The sequence below is a fragment of the Hyposmocoma kahamanoa genome, unplaced genomic scaffold (genome assembly GCF_003589595.1).
Source record: "Hyposmocoma kahamanoa isolate Upper Pololo Valley unplaced genomic scaffold, ASM358959v1 87, whole genome shotgun sequence".
In the NCBI taxonomy this organism is placed as follows: Eukaryota; Metazoa; Arthropoda; class Insecta; order Lepidoptera; family Cosmopterigidae; genus Hyposmocoma; species Hyposmocoma kahamanoa.
Genome location: NW_020654422.1, coordinates 1,931,822 through 1,958,092, shown reverse-complemented (window position 1 = coordinate 1,958,092; position 26,271 = coordinate 1,931,822). Strand labels below are relative to the sequence as shown.

Below are 26,271 nucleotides of genomic sequence, written 5' to 3'. Positions count from 1 at the left end.
GCAATAGGTAGGCAGTATTTTTTACGTTAATGTGGAAACGTTTTAACGGCACGTAATAGTCTATTTAACATTACATCTTGTAAAAATAGCTATAAGCTGAACTTGTGAGCTAAATCATTCCCCCAACAACAAAAACATTGTGAGAAACACATCTATTTTTTTATGATACTGAGTGAGTGACACCGTCCAGGTCGTGCGCCTGGTGGTAAGCGACATGTCGATCCATAACATTTGCAATGTAGTTCAGGACTTTAAACCACAAAGATCTGAGGTGCACTGCCACTGTGCCCGTCACCCTGACATATTAGTTGACAAGTCCCATGTGCCCGTAGTTTGACCAGCACCTTTCAAAACTCTATGCAAACCAAACGATAGGTATATCTAGTAGCTCAGAAATGTTATGATATAACTTGGGGTACTAGCTAGTTAGCAGTAAATAGTGTTTTATATTTTCATAGCAATTGTTGGAAAAGGTTTTACGGTACCCATAAAACCAACGTTACACAATACATTGATGTTTACTATCTTATCGTTGTGCTCGTGCGGGGTTGATGCACTCTTAGCAGTGTTGCCAAAGAATGCAGTAAAGCAAATATTTACCTGCTTAGCGAGAACAGGTGCGTTCCAGACCCGTTGGGACTTGACGTTGGTAACACCGTTAGACGCGATCTTTTTGTGTTTTATGAAAATTTATTTTTTTCTTTTTAAACTAGAAAGATTAGAATTTTGTTTGACGATTTCCGTGGTCGAGTGGCTTGCACTTCGGTTTTCATGGTGTCGCCATCTCGAAGGTCTTGTGTTCGATCTCCGGCCGGATCAATGTAGAAACACTAAATTTTCCATATTGTCTCGGGGGATGTTTGTGGTACCGTCGTTGTTGTTTCCCATTTCCATAACGTAAATGATTTAGTTACTTTGGGATCACAGTAATGTACGTGATGTTGTCTAATATTTATTTGTCATTTATTTTGTTTAAACTTATTATTATTATACAAAATGAAACTATTTTTTCCGATCTAAATCGGGTATGAATAATTTGTTTTTTCATACAAACCAACGTTTACAGGCTCTTTAGCGCGTTTGCACTCAGAATCCGATTGGTTTTCTTTCCGAATCCGAGACTATCCAAATCTATAAAACTCGGACCCAGTTCGGATGTCGCTTGTGCACTAAGTCCAATTCGAATACGAGAAAATACGAATATCTCTTGTACACCTAGATATAAATTGATCCCTGTGATATTTCGGACCGTCATTTTTCCGATTCGGAACTGATACGAATCGGACGTAGTGCACAAACGCTCTTACACCCCATGGTCACGGCTGATTTAGATCCGAAAACATAGTTTCATTTTCTATATATAACTATCGCGAAAACCTAAGAACTCATTATTGTGTTTAATAAATTGGATAACATTGGACTCAGTACAGTGAATTATTGCACGAGTGTCTAAATAAAAAATACGAAAATTTTATAAGACGCAACCCAGATTACAGTTATTTAAAGTATATCACAAAGAAATAAATTATTTGTTGTGTAATATGAAAAAAAAAATTAACTAACAGTTCTACTATTTGTATATGTAAAAGATAAATAAATAAATAAATAACGCACACACTCAACATAGCCCCGCACTAGGGAAACCCTGTGTCACGGGTGCCATGGACACACACACATAGACAACCACAAATTACACCCAAACTCACGAGAGAAATAATTGTAGGCCATACAAATATTTCTCCCGGCCCGGGAATCGAACCTGGGACCTCTTCGTGGCAGTCCGGCGTGGTAACCGTTCGGCCGCGGAGGCAGTTGTATACAAAATACTTGCGCAACTTGATAATGTTATTAAAAACATTATCAAAGGTATGAGAAGACTGGGTATAAAGTACATGGAAAATATAAAGGAGGATGTGAAGGGTCGTACAAGTAAAGTAACATGTGCGCTTTTCAAAGCGCTACACCAACAACAGCATCGTAAACAAAATTACTCAAAATATTACTTATATACCTTTGAGATTATAGAATCCTTTATTCCCGTCTGATACTGATAAATCTTCTCCGACGGCGGACGTGATATAATTTAGTGGCAGATTTAAACGTGAATAAAATGATTCTTATTAGCGAAGAGTGAGCACAAAGCGAAATCTTAGCCCTTGATGTTAATATATCGTGATAGTAAGAACTTACAATAACTACACGGCGTAAATCCATCTAACAACACAATACAACGTTAGCGCCACAACACAAAGAGTTCTAATAACACACTTTCTTCACTTCCTTCAATAGACGAAACCGCATTCAAATAAATTGCGTCACAATAAGACCATATATCGTATTACGTAAGTTTGCGGAACCCTAAAACTAATGAATGCCATTCTACGGGGGCATTATAAATCACAATTCACAAATTATCGGGGCAGTGTCACTTGCTAATGTAAACGGATCTATACGTATTTTACGTAATTTTGGAGGGAAACAATATTCGTCGAATTTGTGAGTATTCTATTTGAAGGTACAATTAGATATTAAAAATTTTGGTCATATTACTTACTGCTCATAAGTGTGAGTGAGAAGTGTTATTTTTTTAAATTAGTAAGTTCTTATATAGCAGATGCGGAGATATGAGTCACAAGATGGCTGTGCGAGTTGATGTAATTTTCACGTAACTGTGTAAGTTTCTGAGAGGGTCGTGAGTTCGAATCCGGGCTTGCATCTGTGTTTTTCGGAATTTATGTGCAAAATTAAATTTGACATTTACCAGCTTTTCGGTGAAGGAAAACATCGTGAGGAAACTTTTTCTTTACGATACCAAGTGTCGGGACGTACGAGTCGTACGCCTGATGGTAAACGACACGCCTGTCCATAACAGTTGCAGTGCCGCTCAGAGCTTTGAATCGTAAAGATCTGAGGGGCAGTGCCACTGCGCCCGACACCCTGATAAACAAGTTGAAAAAGTCCTATATGCCTGTAATTTCACTAGCACCTTTAAATCTATAATATAATAATAATAAATAAGATGGCAGTACTTCCCTGGATGAACTCTTTAAAAATAACTCTACTGCTTCAAAACGTCTGCAAAGCAATTTAGTGATGTGTGTCAAGTTTTCAATCCGTATGGGGCCCGCGTGGGAGTATAGACCAAGCCCTCTCACTGTTAGATAGGCACACACTGGGCCCTATAAATAGACTAACTACTATTATTATTATGTAAGTTTCATCAAACAACGATGAAAGTAGTAATGTCCTAAATAGGCTCGGGACATGTACGGGCGTCTAATATTTTACCTGTCATGTGCCTAATGCCTTAGACAAAATCAATAGCCTAGACAGAAATACCCATAGTCTGTCTTTTTTGAAGACGGAGTAAAATGACAGTTCTTTGCGCAAAAGTGTTGCCCGCTTGAGGAGAGCAGCTAGTGATTGCAGTCGATAAATATTTTGTCGACTATCGTTGGTCACGCTAAGGAATACATAGCCGAATTTTTTTCATTGGAATCGTTCATCATTCATTCAATTACGGAGCACAAGTTCATATGAATAGTCAGTTTTTGGAAGTTCATACACACATATAATGTATTTAGAACTACGTTTATGAACAATACGAAGAGGAGACATATTTTAAAGTTTTTCATTTTAATTCAGTATAGGCAATCAAATCCAGCTATTCTTCTTAAAATGTATATAAATAAAAATTGATCCCGATACTAGTAGGCCTACTGTCAAAATAAGAATAAAGAAGGCAATAACGCAATTAGTAATCATTAGAACGTTATAACATTCACAATTCAGTCATTTTTGGCTAAATTTTATCTTCTTTTACAATCTATCGATAAAACTATCGACAACAAGTACCTAACTATTTAAAATTTCATAAAAGCTGGCAACCCTACAAATGTCATTTTACTCGACGAAGTAAAATGACATTTGTAGGGTTGAAGACGTTCAAAAAAAACGTACTATAAGTATGTAGTTTCTAGCATCAATTTTTTATCTTTCCATCAACTTACTTCCACGGTCAGTATTACGTGCTCTAGGCTCTTTGTGGCGGTGAGAAAAGGTCTTAGCCTTGCCGCTACTCCACTTGTTTGTTCAACAATGGAATTCTGTTTTCAACACTTGTAATTATAACAAACGTAATCTTTGAAAGGTGGCAATTTTGTGTTATTTAACTAGTGTAAATACGCTTTTTGGCACTTAGAGCAATGTGGTTTGGGCGTGACGTTTTAATCTTATTGGAAGGTCGTATTTATATTTTGTTTTACGAACTAAGGTTGTGTATCTTAATTGTTGCATTAACATATTGTAAAGCAAAATTGAACGGTAAATTACAAACCAACAGTGATAATTTTCTCAACGTTAATGCCATTATCCGCGACTAAGCCATTCCGGTTTGTAGTTAAAATTCCAATAAAAAAAACACGCTCAGTGAACGAGCAATCGAAGAAATTCTCACAATAAAAGCAAATAGAAGTAAAAGGTGTAAAAAGGCAAAAGAAGCGTTTTTACCGCGAGCTTTGAAATTATTACGTCAACATTGGTCTGGTCGTAACGTATAGTCGCGTGGAAAATTATATGAGCAAGCAATTTTTTCCAGCTTTTTTTTCCTCCTAGTTTACGTTGAGTGCAAAATAATTATGAACAAATTGCGAATAATTAGTTACCTGACGCGGAAGACGTGCGACTACTTTATTATTAATTTGTTTTTTGTTAAAAACTTGAATGCAGGTTACGCGCCGCCTCCGTTTCAGTTGAATTAGGTTATTACATTTTTCGCGCATATTTGTAATAATTTTTTTAATAACATTTTTTTTTAATTATGATGTGAGGTAATTACGGGTTTTGTTACGTACTAGTAATTAAGCTGTTGTTACTGACATCAATCTATCATTGTAAGTTATCGATATGATATAAAGTATATAATAGAGTTTTTTTTCTAGAAGATGTGTTTTACTTAATTAGTATATTTTTTGGTAAAATCTCGATTAAACCGGTTATGCCGTTTCAGTTGAATTAGGTTATTACAATTTTTGGTGCGTGTTTGCAATAGGTTCAATTTTTAATTAAATTTCTTTGAAAATTATCATGTGAGGCGTTATATTGCGTACGTTAAGCTGTTGTTAATAAAATCAATCGATCATTGTGGTTTATCGATGTAACGTGAAGGATATGAAAGAATTGTTTGTTCTGTCTACATATTATGAATTGGGCATTATCTAACACGCGTCAGTATTAGATGTACTAATCCGGATTAAGCGGTTAATCATAAATTCCGTCGCCACATTCCGATGTTACGCAAAAAAATTATCACCATGCCTCTTTTTTTGTAGGTCATTTTCATGATGACATTAGGTGGTGGTAAGCACTGTGATTAGTTGAGGAGCTTTTGTGTTCGATTCTTTGTAGAACGAATTTCGAAAACGAATATTTTAAAATCAGTTTTGGTTTCGGTATTTCTACCGACGTCTCCTAGCAAACCGTGGCAGACTTTATGACAACTAAGCCACGGATTTTTTATTGATTTTTCGTAATGGCTAAAAAATTGTCGAAAACCAAATACAACATCCGACAACAAACACATAGAAGAATTCGTGTGGTCCGCTGGTTCGTTCTGTGTCCAGTCGAATTCGGCCGGATCGAAGTATTATTTCCTGAATGTTCGCTCTTTGTATTTATAATTACAATTTATAAATAACAAACTAATTTGAGTAATTTGACAAAAAATAATTGAATACGAATTGTTTATAATTGTTTATTTAGGAAATGAAACTTTTTAATCGCGTATATTTGTTCCTTCAAACAAATCAATCGTTTCGGGCTCTTTACAAGTCCAATGGTCACGTCATTATTTATTTATTTCTACAAATACAAAAATTCTATTTTAAAGTAAAGATGACGGGCACGGTATGCGAAAGGCGTTGGTTTGAATCCAGCCGGATGGAAGGAATTTTTTTTAGTGTTTGCGTTATATTATGAACAAACAAGTGGAGTAATTGAAAAAATAATTTTTTAAAAATTTAAAAATTCGTTAGACTTAATATTACATAGATAGCAAAGGTGCTCTGAAACTATTTAGTAGCAGTGGAGCTCCTTGTGAAAACCTTCGTCCAGGGTAGTACGGCCACCTTACCTATTTCTGCCGCCAAGCAGAAATGTCGACATTAATGTGTTCCGGTTTTGAAGGGTTAAGGGTGCTGATGAAATTACAGGCACAAGGGATTTGTCAACTTATGTATGTCTCAGAGTGACGGACGCAGTGATGGTGCTCCTTAGATCTTTGCGATTTAAAGCTCTGAGTGGCACTGCAACTGTTATGGACAGGCGTGTAGTTTACCATTAGTCACGTCACTTGATGTTATATAAAAAAACTAGTTGAACCGGCCATCTTCCACTACAGTCAATCCAATCCAATGAAGTGTTTTTTTTCGATCACATAGCAAAAATGTGAACAGTGTAATACACAACTTACAATTTATACTTTGGGTATAACTCTCGAGTTAATTTCATTGCTTTGGCGGTCTAGGTACTGGGAATTTCCTAGTTTGAAACCTGATAATTGGTATGGTAGTCTATAACATAGGCAAATTGTTATTATTAATTCTTTTTCTTTATGATATCAAGTGACGGAACGAACAAGCCGCACGCCTGGGTGGTGAGCGGCACGCATGTCCATAACAGTTATAGTGCGACTCAAAATAAATGGCAAAGGTCATTAGGCTAAGACATTAATTGACATGTCCCATGTGCCTGTAATTTCACCAGCACTGTTACCTTTCAAAACCAGAACACAGTATAAGATGGCTGCACTTCCCTGAATGAATTCTTTCACAAGGAACTGTTGCTAATTAAGCATTTATGTTAAGTTCATTTGTTATAGTCATTGAATGTACTTGAAATTTTGTGCGAACATCAACCTACTTCCTGAAACAATAATTAACTAGATTATTTACTTTGTTTACAACCTTCAGTCAATTAATATAATTGTTAATGTTGCAAATTGGACTCCAATTGAACAGTAAACAATATATTATGGATCAATTTTATTAAAATTTCCTGTTCTACTTTATTTGGACGTATTGCTCTTAAGGCCCGGTCCACATGAATGGCTCTGCGACAGAATGGTGTCACCGTGACCGCGTTGTGTGGTAATTCGTGTGTACTTGCTTTAAAGTGGTCAGTAGAGATGAGAGACTGACGTATGGTTTAATTCTGTGTGAAGTTTTAATACAAGTAACAGTTTTTCTTTATAAATAATGCAATATAATGTTTGAAGTGCAAATAATCCTGCGGCCTAGCGTTAGCGAAAAAAAAAATGATCCACGTAAATGTATGCAAAAGTAGAAACGAAAAGGCTGTAACAATAAAATAATGAAATAAAAATGTACAACAAGTATAAAACACTCCCTACTAAACAATTCTGACAACACTTACCCCAAAAGGGTGTAAATATGATTTAATATAATATGATAACTATGATAAAGTAAGTGAAGTTTGAGTTTTACATGAAGGTAATCTATGAGCACGTCCGTTTGTGAATTTTGATGGAAGTGATGATAGAACGAACCAACGGAAGAATAGTGAAGGAAAAACGGAATTCGAGAACGATCCAAATTTAAAAGTAGGTGGCCAGGAACTAGTAAGGAGGGTAATAAAACGGTGGGTTGGCAATGAAGGAGGTCAGCATCGACACAATCCAGTGTATACACAGTGTCAAATGTTTTTATCTCTAAATTAAACAAAGGTTTGTTAAAAGTTTTGGAAAAGTAAAAAACTAAATTTATATTCGTGACAGCTTTCATCATTACTCTTAAAATTAAATCTATGTAGAGAATAGTATGGCACAAAGAGGCTGTTATTTAAATCATTATTTTAACTAAAAGTATGTCAGAAGGGAACCGAGAATCTCGGTCAAATGCGTTAACTGCTTTGGCCAACATGCCGCCGTGCTTAATAAAGTAAGAAATGTACAACTTGCCTTTTAACAAAGCTGAGTGAATGAATCCAAAGCACTGCTAGTATTGTGGGCAGTGTTTACGTATTAATTAAGTGTACGCTTCCTACTTAGCACGTAATGTACGCTATGCCCGTCCGCCCACCGATATTCAATGAATGGGTGGGATGCATTGGGCTAGGAAGTGTAAATGGCTTCGGGTGGAATTATTGCCCTCTTACGTGTTCATAATTTAAAATAAAAAAGTATTATTGCGGATGCTATTGACATACTATAAATAACAAATTTTACAGCACACTCGTGTAACTCGCCTCTAACTATGGAATATATGACTAAAACTTTTTTAACAATTTTTGTTTGGAAACTTACTTAATAAATGGACCTGAAAGACAGGGTCTACGATGGAACGAGCTCGCCCAGAAGATGCCTATTCAGTCGCATCTTAAAGATACTAGTATTGTTTGTGCTCGGAAACACAGTCGCAGGCAGGGAATTCCGTTCCAGGGCTGTGCGCATAACGAAACGATGACGAAAAGCGCTTAGTACGCCTGGAGGGAATACTGACCAAGCAGGGTTGATAACCCGCTGCATGTCTGGACGTTCGATGGTAAAAGTGAATGAGCACTTACCGAAGCGCATTCTGTAGAAAACCGACAGACAGGTAACTTTGCGCCAGTGGTGATCTAAACTATAAAATTTACATTCGAGATCGTGATCGTCGCCAATTAATTTCCTCGGATCAGCATTAAACCGAATTAAGACCAACTAGTTGATATTTCGCTGAGCATCCCACAAGTGACTGGCATACTTCATGCAATATCGGATTTATTGCACAGAGTTAAAAGTTGTCCAGGCAAGACATACCACTTCACCTAATTAAGGATACAAAGTTTTTTGGCTGCAGTTTTTGATTTAACCTCAATAATGACCGTCAAAGTTAAGACCTGCGCTCAATGTTCCGCCAAAGAGTTCTAGGCTGTCAGTGATAACATTTTAAAACTATTTGAACACGTCAAATTGTAATGGTGATCCATTGGTACTTGGTGTAACGGGCTGGTATCCGCAACTCGACGTCAAGGCGCCTATTTTGTTGATCCATTATAAATTGATTAGTGAAGGAGGCCTTTGCTCTATTTGAAAAGACTTATTATATTGTTAAAGTTCGCATGATTCAATTCTTAAACCAAACAAACACCTGGAAAGAAAACGAATAAACACACTCGAAACTAAATCTAAATTAGAACCTCGTTATCATTTCCATCTCTGTCAATTGTGTTTTGAACAATGGCCGCGCAAAAAGTCGATTTAAAATAACGATTTCTGCAGATCAATATCGTTAGAATGCCGCCACAGATGGCTAGATGGAATGGCCACTTTAGAAGCGTCGTCATTCTTTTAAAAAAGTCGTTTATTGGAACTACTTTGCTATCTAAGCTATATTCTTAAAGTGCTTTATCGTTAGTCGTCATTCCCAGGCGAGACTTGGTCGTCAGGCTTTTGAAAACGATGCCACAACATACGAAACTCTATCCACGCCACTAAATGTCAACCGTGTTACATTGGGTCGCCACAGGTTAATTATTCTCCCCCATTTAACTACGTGGCCAACGTTAAGTCTGGTAAATCCTGTTGGGAAACCAACAAGCCACATATGTGACAAAATGTAATGTAACTCCTGCCCCGCATGACAATCTGTGATAACTTCTTATGAGTAAAACGGGAAAGATCTTAATTTAAGTGATGTAAACTGTTTTTTCTTTTGTTTGTATAGTGACAGAGCGGACAGAGAGCGAGCGTAAGTGTGATTGGGAATATTATCTAGGTTACATTATTTTCTTTAATTCATTAATTATGGTGACGGTGGTACAATTAAATTGGATTGTGTTTAGAAAAACAAATGAATCAGAAAGGCCAGGCTGAAAATCAGTACTGCGTAGCACACAACCACAAGGATTAAACTGAACCTGTTCCTTCCGCGGACTGTTGCTGTGATGTCAATACGATTGCATCATTCAACCTTTCCCTTTTCGTTTAAGTTGAAGTAATTATAGTCACAATGTAATGAAAATATCGGACGTGCGATATCACTTTCATAACGTATGTCTGTGTCCGTGTTTTTTGTTTAAACTAAACTGCGTGCCAGTCAATGCAAATTGCGTTATCGGCGACTAGTTCTGCACTTGAATGCTTCTATTCTTGTTATCGAGTGATGAATGCAAAATGCTCACGTGCAAACGACACTTTATCGCTCGGGAATGGTAGAGCATTGAGTAGAGTTCTGGAATACGACACTTAGTGGTAGTTAACTAAGATTATTTTCCATAATATCAGTAGTTAAGTTGTAGAATCGTTTGTTCTTCAGCTAGCGTATCGACTCATCTGTAGAACAAAGATCTATGACTGCTTTTTTTTCTTTTTTTTTATATTATATTTAATATTACTTGTTCTCAGAACCATAGTACATTTCGTTCGTTCTTCCATTGTATATTTCCGAAACAAAATAAGATATATACATTCATAAAACACCTTTACATAGGCCTTAGTTTGAATGACGAAATTATTCTCGTAACGTACTTATCCTCTTTTCGCTATATAATCACAACGGACTCTGTTCTTCGGGCGAGTCGGTATATTTACTTTTTATTTCATTATATTGTATTTTAGTAAACAATTCTAACGTCCCAGTGGCCTTGAATGTATTTTCTCAAGGCAGACTAAGGAGATAATATAAATAAATCGATTCTTTGATATCGGCAAATATGGTAATTTCTATTTTACTTAGAGAGCACGTTGTTTGTCTTTTTTGCATCTCACATTGGGCCGTCATGCGAACACTTTGAGAAAAGAAAGTGCACATAAGTAAGATCAAGTCACTGTGCTACTTTGCCAGTTGTTAATATTTTCTTGCCTACTGGCTGGTCATTATCGGCATCCATAAGCCTCATCTGAGATGTCTTTAGCCTCACTAATGAGCGGCAGTATTGACTTCTTGCTGGATCTCATTAGATTGCCTTTTGGGATCCTAGTTGATCATCTCACGCCACTCGGGGTTTTTATTTTGTTCCTAATTGAAGTTTTTGTAGTAATTGTTTTGCCTACGTTCTAAATTGGATGTTGTATCGTATTGTATTGTATTAGTATTAAAAATTCAAAATTACTTACAATATTTTTTCTATTGATTCGTTAAACATGGTACAAATATAGTTTGTTCTGTATATAGTTGTGACGACTGAATGACCTTACGGTTTAAAATATATTCATCAAATTGTTCATTTAAAATAAGGATTGATTGAATCTAAACCACTAAATACATTATTAACTGACAATAATATTGTACAAAATTTAAATTTAAATCTTCTGTGGCCCAGTGATTAGCATTATGGGCGCTTGATCAAGAGTGTATCGATTCCCGGTACGTCTAACGTAGAAACTTTCTAAGTTGATTCTATTCGGTGTTAAGTAATTAACTTCGTAGTATTGGTTAGTTTTGTCACTCTGGTATTCAAAGGGGTTTCCCTTGTTTGAGACCGGCTTATCCGCGTGATTGCTTAGTACATTAGACCACAATTATCAGGTTTCTAAAGATTCTTTGTCAGCCTTAGTCGCTATAACCACCGTTTCTATTTGCATTAGCGGAGATATAATCTTCTAATTATTTTCGTATCACGACGATCGTGCGCCTCGATGGACAATGGCCCTATTCTACTTTGCCCTTCAATTTCTTAATACATTTTTTATCCTTGATTCCGTGCGGAACAAGTCGGCTTAGCGATAAGAAAGTGACTTGCGGATAGTATCTGCCTATGTAGGTGTTGGTACACCATATTGGTTACTTCTTCTCGCCTACTTCTCACACATGCCTAAAGCGCGATTAGTTTCGGGCGGACAATTAATGAGATTTTTTTCTACTCGATTTTGTGAGCTTTATACGTACCGGTTCCCACAAGGCTGTCAAAACTTGTTTTCTTTTTTGTCAGCGGAATTGGTTTCGGTTTTATGTTACAATAAAAGTGTTACATGTTCTAACTTGATATGATATTATGTTGCAGTGAATTGATGTGGCAATTTGTAGCAATTCTATTTATGTTTCTAGAATCTTATTTTGACATTTTTCTGCACGTGATTTAGAAAGGAAATAAAATTAATATGGGCGTCCCAGCAACATCTTTCAGGTTTATCAGATTGGAGCTTATATCCTGTTATGTAGCATTCGACTTAAATCCTGTTATATAAACGGTTCATTTTTTAAACCTCAACTCGTAAAGTGCGGAGTTAAAAATCTGAAGTCATTGTTCGTGTCCCTGTGTCTATCTGTGGCATTGTAGCCAAACGGAGGGATTGATTTCAAAGCGTTTCTTTTTATTTGAAGGCTAAATTATCGGGATGTTTCCTAGTAATGTCTGATTGGCAACCTCGGTAACTTAAGGGTGTCTACAGATCTGGTGAATGCGCAGTGAATGCGCATTCACCAGAGCGCTGCATATGCGCTGCGCGCGCTTTATTAAATATGACAATATTATGTGGCGCGAGAACGGTAAAAGAACGGCATGCTAACAAATCGCACAACGTAATGCTCGTGTGCAGGTCGCGAGCCTTTCGCAGGCACATTTGCGGCGCATTCGCCTGATCTGTACGCACCTTAACGGTTTAGATTGTGGGCGTTGGATGTAGAGGTCGCTGGTTGAATTTCCGGCAGGACCAATTTGGGAAATTAACTTTTTTATTTGGTTCTTATCTGGGTGTTCTGGGAAGTTCGCCAGAGTTAATTCCGTTGCTCTGGAATTCATAGTACAGGGATTCCCTAGTTTGAGACAAGGCAATTGGTTGTGGTTGTCTGGCACGAAAAAGATCATCTATTTACAGATCATTAGCTTTTTTCCAAGTTAGTGGAAAGATCTCAGCTATAAAATGAATATTTATTTTACTTCCACAGCTCCGATCCATAAATTACATCCAATGCAGGCGTTACAAATATTTCTCCCGGCCCGGAAATCAAACCCGGGACCTCTGCGCGGCAGTTCAGCATGGTAACCGTTCGATCACAGAGGCAGTTATAAGTTGGTTGTGTAGAAAACCTTCTACGACGTACTACACAACCATTGGAAAACATGTGACATTCCCCAACTCGGTTTGAGCAAGTGCGACTGGTTGGACTTTAGAGAAGACCCATGTCCAACTTTGGGAAATGTAATGAATTGACGATGATGATGATGATGATACGGAGTGAAATTAAAAGTGTGTGAAAATAGATAATACCCATTGAGTTCTTAGGTTTTTGCGATTGTTACACATTGCAAAAACAGTTCCTATCACAAAAGCCGTAGAGTTGAATTTCAATGTGAGGTACAAGAATGCAGATTGTAAGAAACATGACCAAAAGCAATTTCAACAGACAATTCGGCTTCGAAACAACATGGCGTATAAATCAGGAATTTTATTATGCGTTACTATTTCTTCTAACTTTTTTCGTTATTCTGACAAACAAGTAATGCAAAGATGATGTAATGTTATAAGTTGCTCCATGCCATTGCTATGTTAAATCGAGATTTGATACGGAATTGAAAACAACATTAAACAATGAAAATAAAAATGAAAAACAAAATAACTATATTTGACATGCAATACAATAAATCCCAACTAATATTACAAATGCGAAAGTAACGTTGTGTTTTCACGCCTAAACCGCTGAACCAATATTAATGACTTTTGGTAAAATGGTACTTTTCCTCGTTGCCTCGGCAGTTACCGGAATGCTTCGGCAGGCTTCCAAAAGTTATTCACACAAAGCCTTCTTCTTAGAATATAGTTCTTCCTTTTTCTTTAGAAACTACCATTTCGTCGGGGATAGCGCAATTACGCGTAAGTAGCTTTGGATTATGTGTTTCCATTTCGGTAATTGAGTGGATAAGTCAAATCCGCGTAAATGTCGCGGCAAGAAATTAGCGTGATTTACGGGAATATATTATTTTGAGTCCGTAGACAACATAAATTAATGCTTACTGGGCAAACACGAAAGTCGTAGCCATTGAAATAACAAAGTAATATTGTTAAATCTCTCTCCTGTAAAAGTTGGTTTACTGCAGATACGCACCTTTTATCAATGCTACATACGCGTATTTGCACTATCTCCGACGATTTTAAAATCTACAACTGGTACAAATCTATAATCAGCTTGCAACGTTACGATTGATCTGAAGAGAGACTAGGTGCGAACATGGTGCCGCGACGACATGCCTAAGGCATAAATACCGTCAGTATGCGCTTCCATGTAGGAATGTCGAACGATACCTTGCCATGTTGTCCCGTCAAGCCCCTCTCACAGAAAGAGGCAGGTCTTTCCGTGTTGTGTCTTCTTCCTATAATCAATCGCTGCTGAGTGTAGTATCGTTTGCGTCATCCTTTATGATTGGGCTATTTTCATCCAGGTTTTTCCGATACCTTTGCTTATATCGTTCGCCCGTTTAGCCTTTAAGTGTATAAGAAAAAATAAACAATATGTTATTACTATGAAGTATTATAGTTTGCAAAAAAATCATAAACGAAATATGTGTAGGTATAACATAGGTCCAACATTCCACAGTTTTGACAGAATTGGACGTCTTAAAGTAATTTGTTTTATTTTATCGTATTACATGTGATGTGAGAGACAACGGTATTTTGTTCATTATACAGACAAACAATGGTGATGGCAAACTATCATTTCATTCACATTGTTGAAAAACAATCAGAATTTTAAATGAAACTCTCGTTGTCTAAGATCGAAAAGCGATTGTTCAGATTTAAGTTGCAAAGAGAACTGGGAAAGTATGGCGACCCACTATCGCAAGTGAGTGAAAAGTAATTCAATGAACAAATATCACATACACTATTACAAATCTTGTAGACTCATTCACACACACGTGGTGTCGAAGTGTTTGTTTTGTGGAATTGGAGTGCGCGATAATGATACCGAAAGGAATGATTAGCGCGAAGAGGTTTTCTGAAGTGGCTCTTATAAACGATTTATTTGTAAATTGCCGTTTGTTAGTGCTAGATTTTGTTATCTGAATATTTTTACTAAATATAAGTTGATTAATAATGTTCTAATGAACTCGCTTGCACTTATAATATCATATATAATAATCAAATACTTGAAAAATGCATGTAAAAGCGATTATAACGTACTTGTATCGGCGGATCATTTGACATGCTTTTACTGGTAAAACGGTCCATCTGATCGAATGTGGGAACAGCAGCTTATAAACATACTTAGGAAGTATTTGTTAGCCTGTAGGACATAAGACCTTAAGTTTTCTATACGTAGGTTCGTCCTACTCTTCAAATCGGAACACAGTGATTATTATAGTGGCGTGCTAAATTCAGTTATCAATGAACTCACCGAAACAGAACCAGTCAAATTAAAGGTTAAAGATTGAATAATAATCTGCTAAACAATATTTCATTTCCATTTAGTGTCTACAAACCTATAGCATTTTTCTGTTATCAAATTCTAGATTTTTTATTTTATTTATATCTATAAATTATTTAATTTAATTTAATTTTATTTTATTTCATTTTATTTAATTTTATTTATATTTGATGACTGAGTGAGTCCTTTAAGAAAACACTACTTTTATTTGATCAAAATGCAACATCTCATCATAATAATATGATTGTTTATCATCTCTATATATAAGTCTGATTATAGTTCGTCAAATAGAACCCCACCACAAATAAATATAAGATCACGTATACCGTGACTCCTCCATCCGTATGTGGGTACCCAGTTTAACAACTCTTTTATCTTAAAATTTTTATTGAATTGATATTCAATTTTTTTTTTGTGAAATTATTCCACTATATTGTTATAATTATTAAAACAAAGATCGAACACTCAGAAAAAATTCCTTCTAACCGGCCGGATTCGAATCGACGTCTTCTAGCTTACCGTGCCAGACGCTATACCAACTAAGCCACGGAACGAACCAGCGGACCTCACGAATTTTTCTATGTGCTTGCGTCGTACCTTTGTATTTGGTTTTTTCAACGACTTTTTAGTCGTAGCGCCATCTATAAGAAATCTATGAAAGTTTTATCACCCAGTTAGATATCTTTACAGTTACCGGCCCTGGCGAGAGATATCGCTATTCACTGTATTTAAAATTTTTATTGAATTGATATTCAATTTTTTTTGTGAAATTATTCCACTAGTTTGTTATAATTATTAATACAAAGATCGAACACTCAGAAAAAAATCCTTCGATCCGGCCGGATTCTTTACTTTTTTATGTTTTATCTTTTTTTTATATAATATCAAGTGGCGGAGCGAATAAGTCGTGCGCCTGGTGGTAAGCTACACACCTATCCATAACAGTTGCAGTGCCACTTTGGATCGCTACTGCTTGGCGGCAGACATACTGCCTAACTCACGAGATAAAGAAATGTAGGCCATACAATTCTCCCGCATGGGAATCGAACTCGGGACCTCTGCGTGGCAGTCCGGTAACCGTTCGGCCACTAAAAAAGTTAAAAGAGTAGGACTATTAAGTATCGAACAGCTTTCTTTTGCAATTTCAAGAGGATGCCTTCAGTAAGTAGGTATTATGTTTTACAGGCATTTCTCGTTAATCGTTTTTTTAAATTTTGTATAAATAAGCTAAGAAATAATCTAGACGATCAGCTACTCAAATAGACTGTAAAGTTTTAGACCACATTTTAATAATTATATCTAACCCTCCTTTTTCCAGCAAAATGATAATGTAGTGCCCATTTATAGGTTTTTCTGGTATGTTATTTTATACACCGTCATTAGATCAAAGAAACTAAAGTTTTTAATTACACTCCGTGTTACCATGGGGACAGGGTAACCCTATCTGTTAGTCGGCAGTCGCCAGTCGCCAATGCGATGATAATGAACGGTGTCGGGTGTCAGGTTTCTCGTGGCGACGTCAAGTACGATCTACCTTGATGTGTTTACCTTCAGTTTGCTTGACTCACATAAAACCTGGCTATTCATGAACTTATAGGCTGTACAAGTAGCAGTAGAGCCCTTGTGAAAGAGTTCATCCATGGAAGTATTGCCATCATATTTCTGAAGGGTATGGGTGTTGGTAAAATTACAGGCAATTGTCAATTTATGTCTCAGGGAGACGGGTGCAGTGGCAGCGCCCCTCAGATCTTTGCGATTTACAGCTCTGTCTGAGTGGCATTGCAACTGGTATAGACAGGCGTGTCGCTTACCACCAGGTGCATGATTTGTTCGTCCCGACAGTTGATAAATTACGATACAAACGACTAGTGATAACGATTAATAAGTCCTAGTGTAATGAGGTAGTAATAAAACATAACCTTATTTAACATCAGATCAACGTTTTTCCACAAAGTGGTGTCCAATATACGAAAAGTCTTACTATTATTTTAAGTCTTATTAACAACGATTAACTTTAGAAATCCAAAAAAGATACAGTAGGTTCAACATTTTTGTACACGAGTATATTCAATCGTTCGGATACTTTCGTTTTGGTATCGATCGCTTGGTTGCCCACCGGATCCAAGTGTCACAGACTTGTTAATAATAGAATAGTGTTAACCATGACGTGATATGAATTATTATTTATAGAATATGTCAACGTATTCGACAAATAATAACAAAAACCAACACCAACCCATTCATAGGCGAAGGTTTAGGCTATTGGCGGACGCCACGCTGGGCCAATACGGGCTGGGGTCTTCACACGTTTTCCCAGGTTTGTGAATCTTCTTCGACGTGCAGGTTTCATCGCGAGGTCTTCCTTCACCGAAAAGCCCATGGCAAATTTCAACTTAAATTTCGCACATCAATTCCGAAAACACTTCTCAACAACTTCGAACTCACGGCCTCTGTTTGAAAGGCAGGTCAAATCATTAGACTGCCATGGCTTCTAACTAATAACTAATTAAAGCTTGGTAATTAACATGACTCATGCTTAGCGGGAATTCTCTTTAATGTTAATATAACGTTATTGATACAATTCGCACCCATGGTGTAATAAGGCCACATATACGAAATAACAACTTTCCAGCAGATAGGTTTAAGAGACCCCCGACACTAGTGTCTTTCGAGCACCAGCGTCTTGCACGCACGCACGGCGTCTACACGACGTCCACGTGGCGCCGCAACGCTAGCGCGGCGTACACCCAAATATACATAATTTGTTTCATATACTCATCACTTCTGACGTATGATCATCAGATGTGGCTTTAATACGCCAAGGGCACGATTTGTGTAATAAAAAAAACCATTTAAACTAAAAAATCAAGTGTCATAGGCGACGTGAGACTGTGGTGTCTTCCAGGTTACTTGAACAACAGATAGGATGGTACGTTGATTGGTTGTACCTACGCATACACACTGCTCAACGATTGTCTCCTCCCTTATGAAGCAAATCTATCTATTTTCACTCGCACCAGTTTCAATGGTAATGTGATTACCTGAAATCAGGTACAAGCTGTCTCTGTATATCGAGATTTTTTTAAAGTGCTATGTAACATCTGAACCGCCACAACCTACTTCTTTCCGTATAGAGTACTTTTACTTACTACGATTCCGTATTGACTCCCATCCGTTCCATATATATCCTTAATTACCCCTTGGCCAAACGGTTACCATGCTGATCTGCCATTCAGAGGTCCCGGGTTCAATTCCCGAGTCGGGATATATATTTGTATGGCCTACAATTATTTATCTCGTGACTGTGGGTGTAATTTGTAGTTGTCTGTGTATGGCACCCGCGATACAGGGTGTCATTAGTGCGGGGCTATGAGTGTGCTCGTTATTTATTTATTTTATTTATATCAGATGCAAGCTGTCTCTCTGTAGTCCGTTCCTTATTACTGAGTAGCAAGTTTTTTTTTAAGTACAGTCTAGCACAGGAACTGCCACAACCTACCTCTTTTCTATAATAGGTTCCCCGCAACGCAGAATATACCAGACTAAAATTATAAACTGCTTCAAATATAATTGTTTCTTTAACCTTATTTCATTATTTGGAATCGACATGCATTTTCTTCCATTTATCTCTATCAGACGTCATTTCGTTGTTCACTTCCTTCATACTTCTTCAATACCACGTGTCCATCTTTTATAAGTCTTCCTTTCTGCTTATATCCGTGAAACAAAACTGTTGTAAACATATCGAAAAAGATGTCTGTATTAAACGTAAATATTATTGTATAATTTAAATAATTTTTTAAAACATTACTAGAATTGTTTGACAAAGTGTGAAGCCATCTTTAGTTTACATAACAAACGAGGTCGCATCTTTCTTTTACAATGTTAATACTATTGACATTATATACTGTAACATATTATACAATGTTACACTGTGTAACACAAATCGATGGCTTTCTAGAGCGGCCTATCTCAGAATCACCTAATTCAAGATGGTTAAGAATACCTGAGGCTTATCTCGCGTCGTTAACAACCCCATCTTGATACGTGATTATTTTTGATTATATAATCTAATACATTCTGAATAAAGCTATGAAATAAGTAAAGATCGAAATGTTCACCGTATATTTACCAAATCCCATTGCTTACTTAAATGCTTGCCTATTGTGAACCGATCGAAAAATAAATAAAAAAATGTTTATTGAAAATGATCATGATGTTTCAACTACCATGACAAACGGCATCAGTCATTAAAGCCAGTTGTTAATATATTTTAGTATTATTAATTTGGTTATTTTATATTGTTTAAGAGCACACTGTATACTGTGTGAGTATACTGTAATAATTTTATTCTAAATTAAGTTTTGTTGTTTTAAATGTTAAAATTACAGATCAAATGCTTGTTATTCTTTTCAAATAGGTACAGCCATCTATCTACCTCTTCTCAGGTTCCAGCTGAAAATCAGCGCTGAGGCTCTGCCCAGCTTTAAGCTGAGATGGCTAACCTTTTCAGCTATTATTATATATTTAGTAATCTTTTTTTTGTAATTGTATATTTTTTAATTTAAATTTAGATTAATATTATTACAATTTTTTGTTTATTTATTTGTAATATCCGAACTAATGTTTCTTTCTAATATTTATTTTTATGAAAAAACCCTTTAATTACCTCCCTAAAACCTCCATTACTTTGTTATTATCATTGGTGATAGAAAGATCTAACAATAATAAGTTTCTAATTTTTCTTTGTTTTTGTTCCACCTTTATCAATACTAAAATGTGATGTTTTGTTTTGGATTACTATTCATTAAAAGAGCGTCATGTGTTATATTTTCTAGAAATTTCCGAAAAACACGACTGACAAGTCATTCCAAATAAAACCACCCTTTATTTTGTGTTCGAGTGCACTGCTAAGTGCCAGATTCAAGGGCTAATGAGGAGACTCAAGATTTTACGCCACACAGTTTACAACCCATTTGCGAAGTTAGGATACTTTAAGGATCTTTATTTTACTGCAAATGTCTATTGACGGTGGCAACTCTTAAGTCGGTACTTAGACCACAAACAAACAAAAAAACTAACAAGCATATTTACCTTTGAATTGTGTTCACAGGCGTCATAGACTGAATATGTAACTGAAAATTAAAGTGTTAAAACCTATTGAATATAAAGAAACTTCGTTTAGTAGAAGGCTCGATTGCACAAGAATATCGAAATGCACAATTAGCATTGCCTAATGGCAGGTAAAAGTATTAGAGTCGGTTTATCTGACTGACATGCTACTGTACAAAGGTTAGATTTGTACAACTGACAAGTAATCGGGAGATTGGGCCTTAGATGTAATTGCTTTTCTAAAATATGTATGAGTTTTTTATGATACTAAGTGACGGGACGAACAGGCGTGTCGCTTACAATCAGACGATGGTAAGCGACACGCCTGTTCATAGCTGACATTGCGCCGTCACCCTAAGACAAGTTGACCAGTCCATGTGTCCGTAATTTCATCAGCACCCTTACCCTTCAAAACCTACCTGCCTATCTAATCTACTGCTACTAAACGAGACATAATATCAGCTTTATCATAAAAGAAAAAGTTTGTTACAAAGATCGATTCATAATTTTATCTCTATGTTACAATGCACACTTTTTCGTGAAAATAAGTTTAACTCAAAGATAGCCGAGTCTTCTCATCACCTATACCGCGAAGTTTGAAAACAAAGGTATTCAATGAGTGCGTTCTACCCGTTATGGCATACGGAGCCGAGACGTGGAGACTCACGATACGGTTAGTCCATCAGTCCAAAGTGGCTCCGCGAGCTATGGAACGAGCTATGCTCGGAGTGTTACTGAAGGACTAAATACGAAATGAGGTTACCCAACCGAGAATCAAGGTAGTCGATATAGCTGGTAGAATAAGCCAGTTGAATAGGCAGTGGGCTGGTCATATCTGTCGAAGAACCGATAAACCTAACGTAAACGTATTGTAGGATTACCTCTGATGCCAGATGAAGGGACGATTTGCGAAAGGCTGACGTCAGCAGATGGATACAGACTGAGGACCTTGGGAGAGACCTATGTACTTTTGTCGGCACTGGAATCGAATCTGGGACTTCTGCGTGTCAATCAGGCATGGTAACTGTTCGGCCACGGAGTAAGACAAGTAGTGTAACTTCGTACTATCTGTACGTACAATTAAAATAATAATGTGACAACCCTACGCTTGGAGCAACGTGTAGTAGGCGTTGGTGTGTCTTAGAGGCGGGAGTGGCATTTCTTATCTTTTTATACGATTGTTTAGTAGTGTAAACCACTTCACGACGACGATGAGTAACAAACAAAATATGCAACATCGCCAAAAAAGTTATAGTAAATCGTTTTTATAAAATACCATCTTCGGAATTAATATAAAAAAGCTATAGCGGATGAATCAGCGACTTATTTTAAATGTCATACCTGCTTGGTTAAATTCTGAGATATAAAAAGTGCCAAGTGGAAAGTAATTAATTAACCACGGTGCCAAGTCAGTGCCTACGCAGATCGTTGGAAAAAAAAGTAAGATTAATTAGTGAATTATTCGATAAGGTATCGAATTAGTATTTATTATTTTAAAAGATAAAATAGAGGAATAAATTCCTTCGTTTTTGTACGCTTATCCAATTATTGCCTTTTTAAGCCAAAAATTACACACTTTATGTCCTATCTACATCGTTTACGCATTTTTTATTAATCCTCTTTGTCTGATAGAAACATACAATAAGGAAGCTTGGTAATGTTATCTGTTATTTATTACGCTTCTGTTGTTTTAAAGTGTTCATAGGAATAGAAGAAAACACAAAAACGTCACGTGCATTAGTTTCATTTTTAATAGCAGTAGAACGCCTTGTGAAAGGGTACGTCCAGGGAAATGTGTCACCTTACCTATTTCTGCCGCCAAGTAGTAATGTGAGCATTATTGCATCAAGGGTTAAGGGTGCTGGTGAAATTGCAGGCACTTGGGACTTATCAACTTATACCTCACGTGTGTGTGCATTGAGAGAGCACCTTCTGAAGAAGGTTTATAAAATATTAGTCATTTAGTAGACGTTCTAAAACAATTCCTAGAAAGATCAAACATAAAACAAAAGTTGAATAATGTTCGCGCCGATAAAACGAACTGACCGCCGCGGGGGCACCGAAGGACACGGGGGTGCACAAAACTCTGAAATTCATTCAAAAGTTCAATCAAAGGTTATTAAGAGACGGCGAATTCAAATACAAGTGCTAGATTCAGGCGAATTTTCAAAGATATTTTTTTTATTCAAATTTTCAAAACATCACTTTGTATAAAGTTTAAAATTCTGCATTAAATTACATTGTTAACGAGTTATCGACATTATTATTGCAGACCTCCTTCCAATTCGAAGCAATATACTCAACAAATAATGTATTCTGACTCAGTTCTCATCGAGATCGGTCACATATTATATAAATATAATATAACATATAAACTGCCTCCGTGGCCGAACGGTTACCACGCCGGACTGCCACGCAGAGGTCCCAGGTTCGAATCCCGGGTCGGGAGAAATTTTTTTATGGCCTACATTTATTTCTCTCGTGAGTTTGGGTGTAATTAGTGGTTTTCTATGTGTGTGTCCATGGCATCCGCGACACAGGGTTTTCCCTAGTGCGGGGCTATGTTGAGTGTGCGCGTTATTATTACATATAGAAAAGTATTAAGTTTGCATGTAATATTCGTGTACTGGTTTTGTTAAATTATTGTCTTTAATTACAGATAGCTCAGGATGATGGCCGCGGTGACAGTGTCCCCTTCAGATTTTCGCAAAAATCTGAAGGTACCACTGCAATTGTTATGGACAGGCGTGTCGCTTACCACCAGGCGCATGACTTGTCCATTTTGTTTATATAAACTGAACTCAATTGAACACGTATAGTATGTGTAATACAATTTTCCAATGGCTTTAATTTTGTTTGTAAAAAAATAATAATAGAATCGATTCAGTACGGTAAAAATTTACATTCGCGCTGAGCTAGTGTCGACTCTAACTCGTCACTCGTTTCAAAGGCTATGATCCTTCTTTGACATGCACCGTTAGCGATAGGTTTTGCTAAATGTACGTAACTTAGAAACTAAAGTCATAAGGTCATGTTGTCACTGCAATTCGGACCGCCAACTTATCAATTGAGAAACAAAAGTCCTCCCATTAGGTTACCATCGTTTTTTAGTGTCATATGAAACAATAAGGCCTAAACCGTCGCCTGACGGTAGACCTGTGCCCAGCAGTGGGACGTACATAATTAGGTTGATGATGATGATCAAACAGTAATTTAACATAACATAGTTTTTCAAACGACATCGAGTGAACACTCAAGTTTTTTTTTAACATTATAGTGTGTTTATACGTGCCAAATAAATTAAAATTACTTGGCTACCTTAATAAACAGGTATTAAAAGGGTGAGTAAAAGCTTCATATGTTCCACATTCGATAAGGAAATTTAACAGACTTAACCTTGAACTTCTTTTAAGTGGGTTGTATTTTATCGATTATTCAAAGAAAAACGTAATTACGAATTACATCCACCGCAACACAAAACCCGAGTTAAATCGATAAGAAAACCAGCAGTTTCGCCACGTGAACTTTTTTCTACCGATTAAAAAAAAAATTCTCGTCAAAACCTTTACACGTAATTAGGTATTTAACAGTTAAACATCCTTAGACATATCTGCAATTGAAAAGACACGGTTAATCTTTGATCCTTGCTACTTACCACAAAAATGCGTTAAAGAAAAAATCCAACTATTGTAAGCACAAAAAAATAACTTGTTGCACACACAACACCATAAAGTAGCACGTAATCCACAACACAAATCACAATTTAGTAATAAATGTTGTTTGATAATCCACTTCTAATATTGTATCGAATAAATACGCGGGTTTTTTTTTCAAGGCAACTCGCACACGTCCACAACGAATCGCTTATCATAGGCGACTGGCGAACGGAACGAATGAATGGAATGTGCCGCTTGAGTGAACGATATCGAACGATACACGCCGACCGCTTGCGACTCCACAGTTCATTAGAACTAAAGTTCGACCGCTGTATGTACCAACGACTTTGGCTTGAGGTTTTTTTTTTGAAAACGGATTTGGTAATTAACGCAATCATGCTTTTAGAGTAGACAATAAATAATACGTACCTCGCCGCTGTTATCAAATATCAACATAAAATCTGCAATAATTTTTTTGATAAGTAATTTATCGTAGTTTTGATAAATCGAAATAAAATCTATCCAAACTACAGTTGTAGCTGTACTTAACGAAGACAGGTGATTCCGTGAATATATCTCTTATTAGGAAAATGTAAAATAATTTTCATCTTCAACAAAAACGTTTGTTTGGAACTAAGTCACCTACTTTCCTATTTGCTTATTAGCAGTACTGTGAGAAGGAAAGTCAAACATTTGTTAATAAACATTCCATTTCGATCTTTTCTCTTTGTTAAATAATAAACGGTAAGGTTCAAATTGCCATAGACTAGGTATACGATAATATGTACAAATACGCTTAATGATAACTGAATAACTAACTGTAGATATGTAAGTAGAAATGTGGATAAATGTCCAGTTTACTCTCTATTTACTTCGTTGTATGCTTTTGTTTTCTGTGACTCAGTTAAGCGAATGACAATATTTTTCAAGAAGTCAATGGTTAATTTATGACAAAATAAATAGTGCACGCTTTAGATCTTTTTCTCCATAGGAAGGTGCTGAATGAACGGACGAAGATGAATGAATGAATTTTGATTATAATTTGCGATTATGGGCATAATTAATGTTTATCCGGGAACTTTAGAATTTTAAACGTCTGTTTATACATATAGGGTTTGTTAACCAAAACAAAGATTGAAAAGACTATTTTTGGATATCGCCGAAAAAGTTACGACAATGTAGTCGATGATATTCAATAATAACATTTTGTGTTGGTGGTAAAATATCAAAGAGATTTTACGTCCAGTGAGAAAAATTAAACACACAATTTAAAACACGTATAAACTCTTTGTGGCGCGACATATATTACACAGCAAATGATAATTTATGGTTACCTATTAGTATTTCTGTGGTTACTAGCGTTACTTTGAGGAAATCCATGTTCATAAAAATGGAAGTAAATTAGAATACTATACTATAGGTCTATTTTGCGTGATTATATCTTCACTGAGTTCTCAGACCAGACCACCATTTTCATTAACAAAAAAGATAATAAAACTTCGGTTTGTGATAAACCTTAAACAAAATGGGCAAGAAGCGCCAAGGCCTCACAAAAAAGGCCGTTTCCTGCCTAGGATGCTGCGGAAGTAGCATCTCCTTGAAACATCCTAATTCAACAAGGAAAATAAGTTTTCCGTATCACCAACGTCTTCTTCTTCAAGTGCCTCATCATTATTGAAGGTCGGCAGTCGGCTTTCTATTCTTTGTAGAGCTTTATAGAGCTATCCTGAACAGTTGTTCCACGGTTTTAATGCTGGTCCACTCCCTGATGTTCACAAACCATGACATTTTCCTACTTCCAACCTTCCGCTTCCTGGCTGCAGTAGATGATATCTGTCAGGTCGAAATACATGACCCAAATAGGCAATCTTCCGCTACTTGACAATGCCTATCAACTCCAACTTCTTCACCATACGTTTAAGGACCTCGACATTCGTGACTTTGTCCGTTCGACTGATGTGATGATGGTGATGATCACCAACTTGGGATCCAGTATTTCTTCTGATGAAAAACACAAGCAGATATAAGGGCGCGTTCCCACTATGTCGTGACGATAGATTATCGTGCAGTTTACAGTGTCGTGACTTGTATATTTAAATGAAGTTGTTCACATATAGCACGACACGATTAACTGTCGTTCACGA

General features: G+C 36.5%; 1 protein-coding gene across 5 annotated transcripts in view; it reads right to left on the bottom strand.

The window, feature by feature from the left end:
• LOC113235497 (protein shank) overlaps positions 1-24,291 on the bottom strand; it is a 209,532-nt gene extending 185,241 nt beyond the window's left edge. For all 5 annotated transcript variants that reach the window (XM_026471209.1, XM_026471212.1, XM_026471211.1 and 2 more), the window contains exon 1: positions 24,127-24,291. The gene's annotated coding sequence lies outside the window, so the exon portion shown is untranslated. The remainder of the gene's footprint in view (positions 1-24,126) is intronic.
• Between the last annotated feature and the right edge of the window lie 1,980 nt (positions 24,292-26,271).